The following is a 6000-nucleotide window of genomic DNA, read 5'->3' on the forward strand; positions in this document are numbered from 1 at the left end:
CCTACCCCATTCTGGTGACGCCGATATATCTCTCCTTCAATGATTAGAGAAGGTGCTTCTTAAATCTTCTAGCCGACTAAATAAAAAACAGAGTGATAGAAATCTAATTGTCTTAATGAAAATGTTTATGCTTAAAAATAAGTTTAAAAAATGTTTGTTTACAGTGCATTTGAATAGTTGAAAAGCAGGAGCAGTGTAGTTCGGAGGTAGATCACATACACAATAATGACAAAGAAAGAAACGACCATGAACGAGTTAATTTAAAACCAATGCAACTGGGCCATTAGTTTCTTAAAAGCGAAATTTGTCCCATCTAAGAGCATCATTCCTAAAATTTGCTGAGCGAAATTTGTCCCATCTAAGAGCATCATTCCTAAAATTTGCTGAAATCATCACTGTAGCGTCAATATACTTATTAGAAACGCAGACTACGAATTTAATAAACTAAATTGCCATAAACAAACGCCTACTTCGTAAGAGGTGGTGGAAAATAATTTTAATTATAATTTATAATTTATTAAATCAAAGGTTAAACAATATTATTATTACTTTTTCAATTTTAATGACTTTTTTAATTCTAATTGAAAGTGATACACATACTCCACATGCATCCTTGTGAGTGTTGCTTGTTTCAAATTTTTCGGAAAGTTGTCACTTTGTTTGTTTAGTTTCGTCACTCTGTTCAACATGCTAGCCATGGTGATCAGTCAAAACTTTATTGCCAAAAATTATTCGACACGTTTCGCTGCTGAGGCTTTGCTTGGAACAGACAACGATGGCGGGGGCTCTAATCGCTGTCTTGTCTAGGCTTTTGAGTATCTATGAACGCCCATAGAGCGACATTCCCAGGATTGTTGGGGGAATCCCATAATGGAGCCACGATCCAATTTCGAAGTTGGTGTTGATGTTAGAGGATGGTTCATATTGTGTCGCATGAGATCTGGTGGCGGAAGTGTCCCACGATACTCGAAGCATATGACGTTCACCTAATCCAAATTTTGGGCAATGGAGGTCACAGGGTATGACTTCTCATCGGCAGCTAGGAGGAAATACTGCGCAAAATAGACAGTTGCAGTGAGGAGGAGTCGCGGGCGACGCCATTCCTTGGCTTCTAGTTTAATGGCGTGCCTTCATTCAACAAAGAGGCTGCCCAAGTTCTGCATCTCCGTCGCGTCTTTGGGGATCTCCGAGTCGAGGTCGAGGTTATGAAAACTATATTTCCTGTCTTGTCTATTGCGATCACTGAATTTATGAACACCTTGTGCTGGGAGGAATTGTTGGCCATTAAAGCAAAGGTGGTAACATTTGATCCCTCGCCGCCGATAGAAATAAGTGTCTTGAGAAAGGGGTTTTTCTTACGCAGAGTTAGGGCGAATTCTACAGGTTCAGCAATGGCAGGCAACTCCACCTAGAATGTCTGGTTGTTTAAGTTTATTGTTGGAAATTTCGAGTGTGGAACGGGGCTAGAGAACTACACAAAATTTCTATATGGTACTTGTAGATCGCAAGAAAATCAAATTTGGTGATGGCAGTAATCACAAAAATTTTGCTGGTAAACAGTCGCTGATTGATTGCCTGCAGAGGGTAAAGAAGGAGCAGAAGAAGAAGAATGCTAGCCATGGCGAGAATACCATTGTGCTTCCTTCTGTTGGTCACGGGGTTTGCTTTGTTGTATTTTCAAGGATTTCATAAAATCAAAGATCAGCGGTTGTCAAATGACATAATCAGTGAGAAAAAAACAGAAATTGAGAGACTGCAGGAATAATTACAGGTGTCGAAATCCTTTCATATTTTTTTTTTCTTCTTTTGATTGTACTGTGGTATTGTCCTTAGTAATACAATCATTCATAATATTGCAAACACCATTAAGTATTCGGAAATTTAGTTTAAGCATACCTTTGAAATTTCATCTTTGTCCTGCGTGCATTTTAAATATGAAATATTTCCACAAATATAATGTGTTTAATTTTCTTGCGGGGCGTATACAAAAGAAGGCATTATTATGATTAAGATTTAAAGATTAATTAAAAAAGGCGGAGACCATAGTTGAAATTCCCTCTGAATACCCCTATTGGCTATGAGAGATTTGGCTCACTTGCACCATAAAGGCGCTCGGGGGCAAACCATTGACATAAGCAGTTTAGCTCAGCTACGTTGTCATGACAGAGTATTTCCAAGGTATCTTCTTTGTCTATGATCAATAAATCTATAGTGCTCAGTGATTGCTCAATGATTTTTCAAATGGAGTAATATACATATTATAGAACTTGTATACCAGAATGTAAGAAGAAACTTCAATAAAGCATGAATATTTTAATAGTTTACATGCCTGATTAAATTTGTCCTCTAAACAACTAGGTAGTTATAAGTAAGGTGTTTTAAAACATCAAAGCAAGTCCAATTCGTTAGCGTAGAAGCTAGACGCAAGTAGATATAGATACTAGCTGTGCAACTCTAAGCACATAACTAAAAAATAATTGCATCATAAATTGAGCACAAAACCAACAACCAGATGCTACCAAAATGTTTCAAGGATGATGAGTATCCGTAATGATTCTTATGGTTATCAAATTGAAAATTGTAATTGGAAAACTGTACTTTTTCTTTTGAAATATGAATAGATAATGTAAAGATAATGTAAGAATTGATAATTAATATTTACCTTTGGAATATGAATAGAAAATATAAGGATTGTTTAATGATATTTCGCTATGATGTGATGTAGGTTAAGAATCATGAGATCTTCAAAAATCACGACAATTGTCAAATTTTCATTTGTAGAACCATTGCTGGCTTCTTTGTCTAAAAGATCACTCTGCAAGTGCCTAGAGGGCATGGCTGTCAAAATCACTCCACAAGTTTCTGGAGGGCATGCCAACTCTCTGCGCTATGGAGCTGCAAGTTTAGATAAGAATAGTATTAAATGTAAGCTCAACTATTGGAGAGAACACTGGGTTAACATGAGCATGCTATGATAATTTCTTAGATCTATTTGAAGAACCAACACACTAGAGAACACTGGGCTAACATGAGCATGCTATGATAATTGCTTAGATTTGGCTGAAGAACCAATACCAGCAGACGACCAATCTAAAGGATAATGTGTTTTTTGATGTAGTGAAGAGGGGCGGGGGGGCGGAGGAATTAAGAGGAGGTGGGAGGATATTGCATGGAACGAAGAGAGGATAGGAAATAGAAGAGGTGACAAGTGGCAAGAAGAAGCTGTAGGTGGCCTGTCACTGGAAGTGGTGGCTTTGGATATTGGACAATGCATTTTTAGTGTTAAAAACTTTGCATAAAATAGTTTACTTGCCCCAACCTTCATAGTTTGCATAAAATAGCTTGCTAGCTCACAAATTTGTTTTGAAAAGCTTATGATAAAATAACTTGCTCTCAGTGAAATAACATCGGGGCAAGTGAGACTTGCAATAAGAGGGTGAATTCACAAGTTTGGTTAAAAGTTTCTTACACCAAAATTTCCAACAATAAACTTTGGTTAGGACATAAAAACTTATAGTCAACAGATGATTTAATAGCTGGTCAAAGCTGGAGCGAACGCTATAGTCCCTACACTGCCGAAGGCAGGGACTGATAATAGCATGCACTTTGTAAACTACATATTTGTAGCAATAAAATGAGACAGTGAAAACATTGTTCCATAAATAAACAATAAAGTGTTTGTATACACCATTTGTGTTTTATAGATAGAAGAAAAAACAATTATTTTCGTTATTTTGATGAGTTACATTGGAGTTTATAATTGTTAATTTTCCAAATCTGATTAGTTGTTATACAAATATTCACTATGATTTAAAATCGTTTGTATGCACCGTTTGTGTTTTATAAATAGAAGGAAAAAAAATTATTTTTGTTATTTTGATGAATTGGATTGGAGTTTATAATTGTTAATTCTACAAATTTGATCAGTTGTTATATAATTCTTCAGGTTGTATAATAAAAGATGTTAGATTAAGAATAATGAACAATTTGAAAAATTATACCACTCCCAATGAATTAAAGATAGAAAAGCTACAAAAAATAAATTGTAAGGTGAATACACAACAAGGAAGGCCACATATAAAAAAAGAGACAACACTCAATCACCAAAATTGTATTTTTGTATTACACTTCTTCATAAGCCTCACTGACTTGGTGAGAGAAACTTACAATCACTTGTATATATGGGCATGGCTTCTCTAGAGCCTTCATCTCTATGCTTTTCTAGAGCATTTCAACCATTTATGTTAAAAAATTTGGCATGTTGTGTATGCAATTTTTTTTTAGAGTTCATTCTTGTTTCTTCTAACAGGGTCTAGAATTGTTGGTCTCTACAATTTTCTTGAACCTTCTTTAGCTTCAGCTTTGAACATTCTCCCACTTGGAGCTAAATGAAGTTGTATTTAGATGATTCTTACCCAAGTCTATGTGTCAAGTTACTTTGATGCCTACCAAGCTTCTACGTAATTCATGCATACTTGCCTACCTGACACTCAACGACCTGACACTCAACGACCAACCAATTTAACTGTCAATTCGCAAAACTATTTTTTATTCCAGAGTGTTGAACAATAATTTAACTTTCAATTCGCACAAAAATATTTTTTATTCCATCTCTTCACACTGCCTGTCATGCCCCCAATTCATTTTTTGTAAATTGGCTTTCATGCAGCATCGGCCAAACACTTAGCTTTTTCATTCGTTAACATGTTTTCTGAACTACACCTAAAATTCACTTCATTAACCATAATTAAACATTTAATGTGCGGAATGCATTAAATAACATTCAGAAGCAGAAGATACTTAAAACATATGCAAGTAAGATTTTTATTATAAAATATCTTTTTACAATCACTACAAGGAAAACCTTCAACAGATGTTATTCAGGCTTTCACCGTTCAACTTTCCGAATGCCTTCATTTACACTCTGAACGCTGCCTTCAGTTAGGCCTGCACGAATCGCTGTGTAGCCTCAACTGTTACAACGCTTCAACCATGTCAAACTTTGTTCGGCGGACGCTCATTCACTGAGTCACCCTACCGCACCTTTGAATGGTTCCTCAAACGAGTAGCCCTGCCGTGCGCTACCATGACCTCTAACAACCTCCTAAATGGGTTGCCCTACCGTGCCCTACCGCAACCTCCAACGACTGCCTGAACGGCTTCATGATAACCACAGCTCGTTTAGCAGGCGCACACGCCCGTGTCGCCCTGCCCGCGACTTTCTGCAAGTTTACATTTGTCCGCCCATCATGCGAGCACATCCCACTCCAACTCTTGTCCATTGTAGATTTATCAAATGTGGACTTCACGCTTCTTCCCTTTCTTCCTAAAACTCTCTCCTGATGTATATATATGGTTTCACCAATATGTGGGGTGCTTGGCCGACCCACCAGCCAAATACACAATGCGTCGATCCATTCCATTTACAATATGTCGACCCACCTATAATTTTCATGACTACCCATGCGTCACGACTCTTCGCCGCTTGGCTCAAGTCAGCTCATGGGTTAAAGTGCACCTGCTTGCCCGCTATAAGTTCACGGCCTTGTTTCCACACTTAGCCATATTTTCATATGTGCGCTCATGCTCCACCAAGTCGCTCGCCAGCTCATCGCCCTCACCTCACTCCATCAACTTGTTGAGTCGCCCTCAGCTCATCTCCCACACCTGTGTCTCGCCCTTACCAGCTCACCCCGTTCACCATTTAGGCACACCTGGTGGGCACGCTCGTGCTGCCCAACTATCTTAACAACCGCAGTGCATTACATTCTCCCCCACCTAAGGTCATTACTTTCCTAGGTAATCTGGCTATTCTCCATAGCTTCCTGTCATACTCCGTAATCTTTCGTTTCCATCACTAAAGTGAGTCCTTCGTTTCCCAACCATCCTCCTCCAGTGCATCCTTCCATCTGACAAGAAATTCCCATCTTATGTGACTCTCAATTCCTGTTGTTCGAAGATTCAAAATCTTCTCCATCTCAAGGTTTGGCTTATCAACAA

The 6000-nt window shown here is 38.0% G+C and overlaps 1 pseudogene; it reads right to left on the reverse strand.

The window, feature by feature from the left end:
- Positions 1-690: 690 nt before the first annotated feature.
- LOC149141225 (class V chitinase CHIT5-like) lies at positions 691-1285 on the reverse strand (annotated as a pseudogene).
- Positions 1286-6000: the final 4715 nt, after the last annotated feature.

The sequence above is a fragment of the Pinus tabuliformis genome, chromosome X (genome assembly GCF_031772625.1).
Source record: "Pinus tabuliformis cultivar Carrire ecotype Pingquan chromosome X, CPIR1, whole genome shotgun sequence".
In the NCBI taxonomy this organism is placed as follows: domain Eukaryota; kingdom Viridiplantae; phylum Streptophyta; class Pinopsida; order Pinales; family Pinaceae; genus Pinus; species Pinus tabuliformis.